The sequence below is a fragment of the Schistocerca cancellata genome, chromosome 2 (assembly GCF_023864275.1).
Source record: "Schistocerca cancellata isolate TAMUIC-IGC-003103 chromosome 2, iqSchCanc2.1, whole genome shotgun sequence".
Classification (NCBI taxonomy): Eukaryota; Metazoa; Arthropoda; class Insecta; order Orthoptera; family Acrididae; genus Schistocerca; species Schistocerca cancellata.
The window spans coordinates 442,961,491-442,973,944 of NC_064627.1; the positions used below are offsets into that span (position 1 = coordinate 442,961,491).

General features: G+C 44.8%; 1 protein-coding gene across 1 annotated transcript in view; it reads right to left on the bottom strand.

Moving 5' to 3' along the window:
* The window catches only part of LOC126161922 (uncharacterized), a 270,341-nt gene that overhangs the window by 206,290 nt on the left and 51,597 nt on the right, over positions 1-12,454 (bottom strand). The gene's annotated exons all lie outside the window — the stretch shown is intronic.

Here is a 12,454-nt window from a genome sequence, read left to right on the forward strand (position 1 = left end):
AGTATTAACCAAAACTGTCATATTGGAAGCAGAATCAAACACATTTGTTACGTTACTTGATATTTTCAGGAGAAAAAGGCAATGTCGCTTCTTATTAATATAATACATTCAGAGTCACAGCAGTATTTGACCAACCATAACTGATGCTGAATGTGCATGTCGTCATATAATATGAAGGGCTTATTTCAATAGTGTTACAAGTCCATTACCTCCATATGCTTGAATATTTCTGGTATCTCAAATGCAGATTTGTCAGCGCTCATTTAACTTTACGACTCTGTATCTCAAAATGAACAAAAATGGACTTGTACCACTATTGAAATAAGCCCTTCATATGCACACACAGCACATCGATCTCGTGAGGCACAAGGCTCTCATAACGAAGTACGTACGTCGGTCAACAGATGACACTAGGAAAAGAATGTTAACTGCGCTTTTTAGTTGCTACTTGCGACTCTTAGTTGCTATTTGTCACGGAAATCGCAGTTTGACTCGGTAGCGAATAGCGTAGTATGAACTTTGCTCAACAGATGGCAGTGCTAACTGCGCTTTTTAGTTGCTACTTGCGACTCTTAGTTGCGACTTGTCACGGAAATCGCAGTTGGACTCCATAGCGTACCGCAGAGATGGACGTAGTACGAACTTTGGCCAACAGATGCCACTGTTAACCGCGCTTTTTAGTTGCTACTTGCGACTTGTCACTGAAATCGCAGAAAGCAGTGCTAAATTCGACCAATAGATGGCTCACGTCTTTGAATATGAAATACTACTTGCGACTGCTAACTGTGACTGAAATCGCAGTTAGATTCTGTGAAGTTGCTACTGTGATATCTGTGACTTCTCAGTCACTGTGATTTCTAACTGATACGCGATTTCCTGCCCACCACTAGTTTACACACTGTACAGCAGTCGTTCCATACAATGTGAATTGCCGCTGACGGCTGTCATTTTAAAGACAATCTGTGATGGTCAATAGTCTCATTACTGGTCAGAATCTACATAAGTAGTGTATGCAGTTGGGTTGTTCTTTAGTGTGTGTTGCTATAGCTGTCTTACAAGTGTCGGTGTGCAAACGTTTCAAAATACAGTATCTCGTAAACGACTCGCACTAGAATCCTGCAACAAACACAACTGGCATTCTAATTTAGCCTACTTTTTATATGTTAATGTCAGTACACATTGTTCCATTTAAAAAAGCGTACGTTTGCACAAAAAAATACACTTTCTAACTATTATTAGACTTTGTTCATTGGCTTAGAATACGACCCCCTGACTAACAATTCATTCTGTGAAAAACGCACATCGATAGCACTTTCCATTTCCGCTAGATTTGCGGTGCAAATTTAGGGTGATTCATTCTGAATACACTACTGGCCATTAAAATTGCTACACCCACAAGAAATGCAGATGATAAACGGGTATTCATTGGACAAATATATATTGCTAGAACTGACATGTGATTACATTTTCACGCAATTTGGGTGCATAGATCCTGAGAAATCAGTACTCAGAACAACCACCTATGGCCGTAATGAAAGGCCTTGATACGCCTGGGCATTGAGTCAAAAAGAGCTTGGATGGCGTATACAGGTACAGCTGCCCATGCAGCTTCAACACGATATCACAGTTCATCAAGAGTAGTGGCTGGCGTATTGTGACGAGCCAGTTGCTCGGCCACCACTGACCAGACGTTTTCAGTTGGTGAGAGATCTGGAGAATGTGCTGGCCAGGGCAGCAGTCGTACTTTTCTGCAACCAGAAAGGCCTGTACATGACCTGAAACATGCGTTCGTGCATTATCCTGCTGAAATGTAGGGTTTCGCAGTGATCGAATGAAGGGTAGAGCCACGGGTCGTAACACATCTAAAATGTAACGTCCACTGTTCAAAGTGCCGTCAATGCGAACAAGAGGTGACCGAGACGTGTAACCAGTGGCACCCCATACCATCACGCCGGGTGATACGCCAGTATGGCGATGACGAATACACGCTTCCAATGTGCGTTCACCGCGATCTCGGTAAACACGGATGCGACCATCATGTTGCTGTAAACAGAACCTGGATTCACCCGAAAAAAACAACGTTTTGCCATTCGTGCACCCATGTTCGTCGTTGAGTACACCATCGCAGGCGCTCCTGTCTGTGATGCAGCGTCAAGGGTAACCGCAGCCATGGTCTCCGAGCTGATAGTCCATGCTGCTGCAAACGTCGTCGAAGTGTTCGTGCAGACGGTTGTTGTCTTGCAAACGTCCCCATCTGTTGACTCAGGGATCGAGACATGACTGCACGATCCGTTACAGTCATGCGGATAAGATGCCTGTCATCTCGACTGCTAGTGATACGAGGCCGTTGGGATCCAGCACGGCGTTCCGTACTACCCTCCTGAACCCACCGATTCCATATTCTGCTAACAGTCATTGGATCTCGACCAACGCGAGCAGCAATGTCTCTATACGACAAACCGCAATCGCGATAGGCTACAATCCGACCTTTATCAAAGTCGGAAACCTGATGGTACGCATATCTCCTCCTTACACGAGGCATCACAACAACGTTTCACCATGCAATGCCAGTCAACTGCTGTTTGTGTATGAGATATCGGTTGGAAACTTTCCTCATGTCAGCACGTTGTAGGTGTCTCCACCGGCGCCAACCTTGTGTGAATGCTCTGAAAAGCTTATCATTTGCATATCACAGCATCTTCTTCCTGTCGGTTAAATTGCGCGTCTGTAGCACGTCATCTTCGTGGTGTAGCAATTTTAATGGCCAGTAGTGTATTTATTTAAAATACGCATTACAAATTATGCAACCTACGCGCCTCCGATCGTTTATTAGTGTATCGTGTAAAAATGTGATGCAAATTACTCACGAGCTTTTCGAGATTTTTGGTTATTGTTGTTGTGGTCTTCAGTCTTGAGACTGGTTTGAAACAACTTTGTCTTAATGGTGTAGTATAGATTGAGGTCGGGAACCAGTGATCTAGACAGATATGTCGTGGCTGTGGAAGTCTGACAAAAGCGCCTTAAGCGAGACACGCCGCTGGGACGACAGGAGGGGAAGGGCGAGGGGGCTGGCGGCTGACATCATTAAAGCTGCGGGCTGCAGTGCGCCGGTGTCACGTTCTGAGCCGCGCGGCCAAGGCCGCCCACTGGGAGGGAGGAGGAAGCGCCGCGCGCACCACGCAACAGCTGCTCGTCACGTCGCAGCCGATGGGGCAGAGGTTTAGCGTTGCACAACATCAACAGCTGATAAATCCAGTGATTGACCAACAGCATTCGGAGCTATTTTGGCTGTGCGAAGTCAACTGCCAAGCAATAGTGTAGCACTACGAAACTTGTGATCGTCAGAATCGAATCTGCGACCTCTAGAGCTCCAAAACTACCTTTCACGTCAACCGGATATGAAATATGTTCCCAAAATGTCTGACTTCGCGACAAAGACATTAAGTTTGCTAATTACAACAATCACTTTTTCTATTTTGTCACAACTATTCCACTTATGCATCTGCACTCGTAACGACAAAATTTCGTACCGTCGAGGACAAAATTCACAAAACCATACCGGTAAAATTTTCAGATTTAGATTGCAGCATTCCTCGAGCAGGATAATAAAAGGCTGGATATTTTACAAAGAAGCACAGGCACGAAAAATAACAAAATGTGTCATTTCGAAGTGAAACGCGTTGTGGTTGTCACCGTCGTTCCTAGCTCCACTAAGAGATATTCTTAATACTATGGTTAGAATCGCGTTGTAAATCTTGCGATCAAACACGACAGAAGGGATAGATTACATTCCATTGTAATTTCTAAAATCTGTAGGGGAAGCAGCAACCAAGCAAATATTCAGGTTTGTATAAAATCGATGAGACTGAGGACATAACATAGTTTCGGGCTTTCGGCAGAATTTCGTCGACATAATTCCGAAGATAGAAAGCACAAAAATTACGAGAAAGACTGCACAAATTTCTTGACAGCTCATGTATCCAAGTTGCTGACCAGACTAATATACAAACTAATGGAAAAGAAAACTGAGGACCTGTTACGCGGCCACTAATCTTTAGTAAAAGTTAAGGAACCAGAGAGGCAGTTCTGACGTTTTGCTTAAGGGTGAAAGGTAGACTTTAGAACCATCAATACACACTTTAGAACAGTCAAAACACCTTAAGAGAATTTTTCGACTTAGAAATGCATTCCAATATATATATGTCCAAGATACATAAAACCTCCAGAAAATAGATATACGCTGCAGGTAAAGACGAGTAATCGTTACAGCGCGGAAGCGTTGTTACAAATACACTCCTGGAAATGGAAAAAAGAACACATTGACACCGGTGTGTCAGACCCACCATACTTGCTCCGGACACTGCGAGAGGGCTGTACAAGCAATGATCACACGCACGGCACAGCGGACACACCAGGAACCGCGGTGTTGGCCGTCGAATGGCGCTAGCTGCGCAGCATTTGTGCACCGCCGCCGTCAGTGTCAGCCAGTTTGCCGTGGCATACGGAGCTCCATCGCAGTCTTTAACACTGGTAGCATGCCGCGACAGCGTGGACGTGAACCGTATGTGCAGTTGACGGACTTTGAGCGAGGGCGTATAGTGGGCATGCGGGAGGCCGGGTGGACGTACCGCCGAATTGCTCAACACGTGGGGCGTGAGGTCTCCACAGTACATCGATGTTGTCGCCAGTGGTCGGCGGAAGGTGCACGTGCCCGTCGACCTGGGACCGGACCGCAGCGACGCACGGATGCACGCCAAGACCGTAGGATCCTACGCAGTGCCGTAGGGGACCGCACCGCCACTTCCCAGCAAATTAGGGACACTGTTGCTCCTGGGGTATCGGCGAGGACCATTCGCAACCGTCTCCATGAAGCTGGGCTACGGTCCCGCACACCGTTAGGCCGTCTTCCGCTCACGCCCCAACATCGTGCAGCCCGCCTCCAGTGGTGTCGCGACAGGCGTGAATGGAGGGACGAATGGAGACGTGTCGTCTTCAGCGATGAGAGTCGCTTCTGCCTTGGTGCCAATGATGGTCGTATGCGTGTTTGGCGCCGTGCAGGTGAGCGCCACAATCAGGACTGCATACGACCGAGGCACACAGGGCCAACACCCGGCATCATGGTGTGGGGAGCGATCTCCTACACTGGCCGTACACCACTGGTGATCGTCGAGGGGACACTGAATAGTGCACGGTACATCCAAACCGTCATCGAACCCATCGTTCTACCATTCCTAGACCGGCAAGGGAACTTGCTGTTCCAACAGGACAATGCACGTCCGCATGTATCCCGTGCCACCCAACGTGCTCTAGAAGGTGTAAGTCAACTACCCTGGCCAGCAAGATCTCCGGATCTGTCCCCCATTGAGCATGTTTGGGACTGGATGAAGCGTCGTCTCACGCGGTCTGCACGTCCAGCACGAACGCTGGTCCAACTGAGGCGCCAGGTGGAAATGGCATGGCAAGCCGTTCCACAGGACTACATCCAGCATCTCTACGATCGTCTCCATGGGAGAATAGCAGCCTGCATTGCTGCGAAAGGTGGATATACACTGTACTAGTGCCGACATTGTGCATGCTCTGTTGCCTGTGTCTATGTGCCTGTGGTTCTGTCAGTGTGATCATGTGATGTATCTGACCCCAGGAATGTGTCAATAAAGTTTCCCCTTCCTGGGACAATGAATTCACGGTGTTCTTATTTCAATTTCCAGGAGTGTATGTCTGAAAAGACCGTGCACAGAATAGCGGAAAGGAGGGGGGGGGGGGGGGGCTCTTCGTGCTCGATTCTTACTTGAGCTAGGAACATGGGTGGGGGGAGGGGGGAAGTTTTTAGTTACGCTCCATCCAGCGGCCATTTGTATAGCCTTTCGCACATCTGTCTTACTGTAGCAATGTTACAATATATGGAGCAAGGGTTGAATGACGGACCATGCGTATGGTGCGAATCAATTAATTACTTTAAAAAATCTTGCTTCATTTGGATTTTGTGTGCAAAAAACACGTTTTTATGTGGATTTTTGAAGCTCGCCACTGATATACATTTAACTTGTACGAACTGGTTCAGACTTTGCACGAAGATAGATAAATGGATAAAGTCAAAGCGAAATTTTTTATCCATATTTATCAATGGTCGAGATACGATGGTTTAAAGTCGAGTTATACGTAGCACGTTAAATTCGTTCTTACGTGAACTGAATGCGTGGAAGCGGTTTAAAGTGAATCAAATAAATAAACAATGCATTATTGTCATAAAAATGAAAACTCACTTTCAGAAATTTAGATTCATTCGGATATTACGTGCAAAAAACACGTTTTTGTGTTTTTTTTTTACTGCGTCCTTCTACATTTCAGACTAGTGTGAATCGGTTCAAATTTTGTCAGAAGGTAGACAAATGCGTGTAATTAATAGTCGTCCTGTTGCTTTGTGAAAGCTTCACCCGTTGTCACGATATAAGCAACACGGTTCGGAAGACAATAAAAGAAACCTCTGCCGGATCAATTGATGACCGAGTCAACAAAAATCTACATCGATTGCCAAACAATGTCGGTCCAATGTGAAAATTATGGTAGAGTAAAAGCCGGGAGTCATAATGAAAAATCATCGTAGTACAAAAATGGCTAATATGCACTGAGCAGAATAGGGATGTTAAAGAAGGGAACTAGCTTTTCGATTTATCAGGCAGGTTCAAACACATTTAAATCAAAACATCTTGACATATTCGCACTTTTTTACGATATAACTCTACTTCCCCAGCGAAGTGAATTCTCTTAACTCACAAACTATTAGATGCGTCGTGAGGGGTGCAATAACAGACAGACATAAATTTATGTGCTTCTAGAGAGCGGGATGCATCAGCAGTGTGGGTGCATCCATACTAGGAAGTATCCCAGAGTGGGGATGCATGCATCTTAAACTTTAATGACATGTGTCAAATGCCATGTTGGATGACATGATTGCATGAGTCATATTATACGACATGACATCATGTATCATATTACATTAGTTGGGACGATGCGTTACATTACATGACATGGGTACTAATATTAACAAGTAAAAAAGCGCGAATATGTCAAGATGTTTTGATTTCAATATTTTTGAAGCTGCCAGATAAGTTGAAAAGCTAGTTCCTTTCTTTTGCATTCCTAATTCTGCGCAGGACAACTTCACTTTTTTTTGTGCTACGATACGAGCATTTGGCACTGGGTATGTAGTACGTACAAGAATCAAGAGGGAACAATAAGAATGGAAGACCAAGAGAAAAGTTCTCGGATTGAAAGGAACGTAAGGCATCTGCAACTACATACATACTCTGGAAACCACTATGAAGTGTATGGCAGACGGAACTTAGCATGCTACCTCATGTTAGAGGTTCTTCTAGTTCCATGAGATGAAAATTCGCAATGGAAGGATATCAATGATAAGATTCGTTGATAACACTGATGTCCTCTGTGAAAGTAGGGAAGAATAATAGGACCTGTTGAACGGCGTGAACAGCAAGGAGTATAGAATATTGATTGAGAGAGAACGAAACTATTGTGAAAGTACTGAGAAGCAAATATGACAGCAGCGACAATCCTAACATCAACATTGGGAGCGAAGCAACAGGTGAAGGGAAAGGTTTCTGCTGCCTTGCAACAAAAATTATGCATTGCACACGAATCAACGAAGCTGTAAGCAGCAAATTAAGACAGGATATTCTCCGCTAAAAGAGCATTGTGTGGAAGTGAATTATTGTGGGAAAACTGGAGAAGAACAGATTCGAAAAGTTTGAGCTGCGGTACTACAAGAGGATGATGACACTTAAAGCCAAGTAATGATGTTCAGTGTAGGCTTAGTGAGGAAAGGAAAGTGTGGAAAACACGAGGGATTACCCTCTTCTCCGAAAATTCGAAGTAAAGTAAGTAACACGGCGATCTGGCCTGAACATGATCTGGTGCTCTTTGGAATTGCGTGTGAATTTATTCAATAATAAAATCTAAATAAGACTGAATTTCGCAAGCGAACTCTCTCTGGATTATTTGTACGCCTATACCAATGGTCATAACACTTCATTGTTCGAGAAAGTTGTAAATTTCTTGGGAGTGAGTTTAGTTTAGATAAATAGCAGAAATCTCCGGGAGACAGCACCACGACAGTCAAGTAGAATGCAACACATGGTGTTAAGGAAGCTTCGGATAAGATAAGAGGAACGTGACGAGGATAGCTGTTTCCTGTTCCTGAAGAGAAAGTGGGTGGAAAACCTGCTGCACGCTAGGGCATGAAGGCGGCGTTAGATTTTGCAGCGGGAAAGTTCTCTCTCCTGCTGCGTGTTCCTGCCTTACCGATGCAGAACGATACGTCAATAAAAGCTATAATTTACGAACATCTGCATGCTGATTCACAGTTAACGATGGGCATAGCAATTCTGCCGAAGAAAGAATTTATTTTTCTTTATTGCAGCCTTGGAAGATTAGTGTTTAACGTCTCGTCGACATCGAGGTCATTAGAGACGGAGCATGAGCTTGTATTATGAAAGGATGGCGAAGGAAATAGGGCGCTCCCTTTCAAAGGAACCATCCAGGCATTTGCCTCAAGCGATTTATGGAAATCACAGAAAGCCTAAATGTACGTGGTCGGACGCGCGTTTGATCTGTCGTCCTCCCGAATGCGAGAACAGTGTGCTAACCACAGCGCCGCCTCGCTCAGTGTTTGCAGTCTTAACAAAGGAGAAAACTAAGTTCAGAAGCGGTGAAAAGAGCAACTGAGGCGTAATGATCAAATGTAGCTGCATGTGACAGGTAGCTTGCGTCCCTTTTTAAAACTAATTTTTCTGTTTATACTACGAGGGTCGTTCAATAAGTAATACCCCACATTTTTTTCTCAGAACATGTTTATTGTTAAGAGTCAGATTTTGGTGGCAACATACATCAACATGTCTTGTCCGTGTCCTGTTTTTTACGTAGTCTCCTTCACGTTCTATGGCCGTACGCCAACGTTGTGGAAGAGCATGTATTCCCTGCTGGTAAAAGTTCTTCTCTTGTAGGAGCAGCCTTGTTTTCACTGTATGACTAACACTCTCGACATCTTTTAATTGTGTTCCCCGTAGAGAATCTTTAAGCGGCCCAAAGAGATGGAAGAGCGAGGGTGCCAGGTCTGGGCTATAGGGTGGATGAGGTAATGATATCCATCCCAACTTGGCGATGCGTTCCGGGGTTCTCAGACTTGCGTGTGGGCGTGCATTATTGTGTTGGAGCAAGATTTCTGCTGGATTCTAGTCCGATCGTACACGTCGGAAACGGTTCCTGAGTTTATTCAGTCTTCACGTATTCCTCTGAAATGATGGTTGACTCTCTTGGCATCACATCCACGAGAATGACGCCATCACAATCCCAGAAGACTGTCACCATGACTTTTCCGGCAGAGGGGGTTGTCTTGAATTTCATCTTTTGTGGTGAATGAGGATGATGCCACTCCATGGACTGCCTTTTTGTTTCCGGCGCAAAGTAGTGCACTCAGCTTTCATCCCCCGTAACGAGCCGTGACAGCATGGGCTCTCCGTCGGTCTCTAAACGCTCCAACAATTCAGATGAAATGGCCTTTCCTTTAATCTTGTGGTCCGTTATGAGCATTCGTGGAACCCATCATGAGCACCTCTTTGAATATCCGAGAGTCTCGATCATTGCAGAAGTACTTCCAATGCTGACCGACAATTGTAGAGCCAACTGTCGAGTTGTGATGCGGCGGTCAGCTCCATCGTATCTGGAGCAGTGACGGTGGCAGGACGCCCCGAGCGTGGGTGATTATGGAGCTCTGTTTCTGCATTTTCTGAGGCTGTAACTTTCTTTACCCATCGCCTAATTGTACTCCTATCAACTACAGTATCGCCATACACTGCACACAAACGTTTATGGATGTTCACCACGGTTTCTTTTTCTACACACAAGAATTCAATAGCAGCACGTTGCTTGTTACGTGAGTCGTATGTAGACGCCATTTTGACGCTGTACTACGGCTCTGCCATCTGCCAAAACGGTTCGAAACTTCACCGGCGCACAGAACAAACATCAAATGTGAAGCACCAACGAGGACGTATGTCTACGTATATTAAAGGCTTTTATTTAAAAAAAAAATACGGGGCATTACTTATTGAACGTCCTTGGTATTTTATTATTAGAATTTCCTAAAAACAATACGGAAATGCATTGCTTCAACAAGTCAGATATGTAGAGTGTCCCGTAAATTAAATATTCCTACGACATTAAAGTCATGATTTAGCCCAATTATACGATGAGGTAGCTGCGATATATGTCAAAATGTTACACGATAATATTACAGTACAGGGTCCATTGTAAAATAATGCACGGAAACTGTGTAAAATGTGTTTCAGTGTAATCGGAATATGACTAACAATAATAAACCAAAATCCTTGTTAACGCACCCCACAATAATGTCAACACTAGTCGAATCTGAAAGGGACCGCATTCTAGGCCAGAGTGTGGCTGGGTGGGAGAGTATTGCAACTACATGAAACGTCTGCGCAGCTACGAAAAGGAACAATCCTCAGCTGTATAAGGAAGAGGGGACAATGAAAATTTGTTCCTGACCGGAACTACAACCCGGATTTCCCGCTTTACGTAGCGGTAGCCTTAAGCGCTTTGGCTATCCGTAGCGGTCGCGCGGTGCCAGACTGAACCGCCTAGAACCGCTCGGCCACAACGGCCGGCTACAACATGGTTAATGAGTAACAGCTGGAGATATGAATGAAACCATTACGTAGACTCGGTTGAGCTGCCAAGGAATCAGTCAGTTAAGCAGAGAGAGAGAGAGAGAGAGAGAGAGAGTGGTTATTTGCCAAATAATATATCTCTTATAACTCTAGCGAATCTACTGATCATAATTGTCTGCTGCGTCAAAAACGAGCGCTATAAGAGGCTTTATCGGCTGATTGTATCAGCAAGTCTAGTACAGAAGTTTGTTCAAAGCCTCTGATCTTCGCGTTGGCTGTCTTTCTCAGATTATCTCACAGAAACTCGTCTGTGAAGCGGACGTTTCTGAACTACATTGTCCTCTTCCCCGCCAATTGCCGCTTGCTTCCCGGATATCTTCTCAAGAGTCATTCCAGCTCTTTTGTACTTACCGTCAAAGGTTTACGGCGAAGAGAGAACACGGAAATCTTTTGAAGCTACAATATCCACGCCGACATTCGGAGCCGTATAATCCCAGGAGACTTACAGTTGCATTAATGAACGTTTCTGAAAGTGTGTGAAAGCGTCTAAGGGTTCACGTGTGTGTGTGTGTGTGTGTGTGTGTGTGTGTGTGTGTGTACGCTCGTGTGTGTACGGTGGGGAGGGGGGGGGAGAGGTAGGCGGATGAAAGAGGAGGGGGAGGGGGTAGGAGCGAGAGAGATCGAGAGACAGGACACAGAGTGACACACAGGTGTTAAAGTCTTCATGAAGACCGGTCAATGATCGAATTCTACAAGAGAAGACAAATGAAAAGATAATAGCTGAGCAAACAACGGTTCAAATAGCTCTGAGCACTATGAGGTCATCAGTCCCCTAGAACTTAGAACTACTTAAACCTAACTAACCTAAGGACATCACACACATCCATGCCCGAGGCAGGATTCGAAGCTGCGACCGTAGCAGTAGCGCGGTTCCGGACAGAAGCGCCTAGAACCGCTAGGGCACCGCGGCCGGCTGAGCAAGCAATCACATTAAATAATTGTCAAGATTTTTCCTCTAACTAACGTGCTGTCTGTCCAGGAAAACCTTCCTCGACCCTTTCAACAGGCAATAATTCAAAGATAACTTAATTAGACGCATAAATGTCTAATGTTTCTGTATTGGGATTTGTATTGTGAGTAGATTGCAGTCTCTTGCTTCTACCACAAATCATTTAGAGCCTGTTTTGCGGGACTGGATCTTTGGGCGTCGTGAAACAATGAAAAACAGGCCATGGACTCAGCAGCATTGACTGAATGTGTGGTGAAATGTCTCGAAGTTCTGAAGATCGTGTCGAGATGTATGACATGTTTATCGTAGGGCAGTACGACGCAAGGGCTACTACATGAGAAGTGGTAGCGTTCGTCCGTGAAGCGAACGAGTTACTGTATGCAATAAAACATCTGAAAAATTCGGTTTCCAGGATAGAAGACCATAAAATAAAGGCCTTCTGTTTTGGTTAGACCCCTTGCCTTTCACACACTTAATTTTTACAAACACATCAATTTCAAACGTGTTTTGTTACAGCTGATACCGTCCATTCACTTTCATAGGTTTTACATGTAGACGAGTAGAGTCAAAAATTAAAACAAAATGGTTAAGTTTTATATATTTACTAGCGGAAAAAGCCAGTGTTGCCCACGCATTTATTTATAGATGTTCGTCCACGCAGCGTCAGGCTTAGTGCTTAATGTTTATGGCATATCTCCTGAACTACGGGTCTTACAATGATACAATTTTGTAGGTACATTCA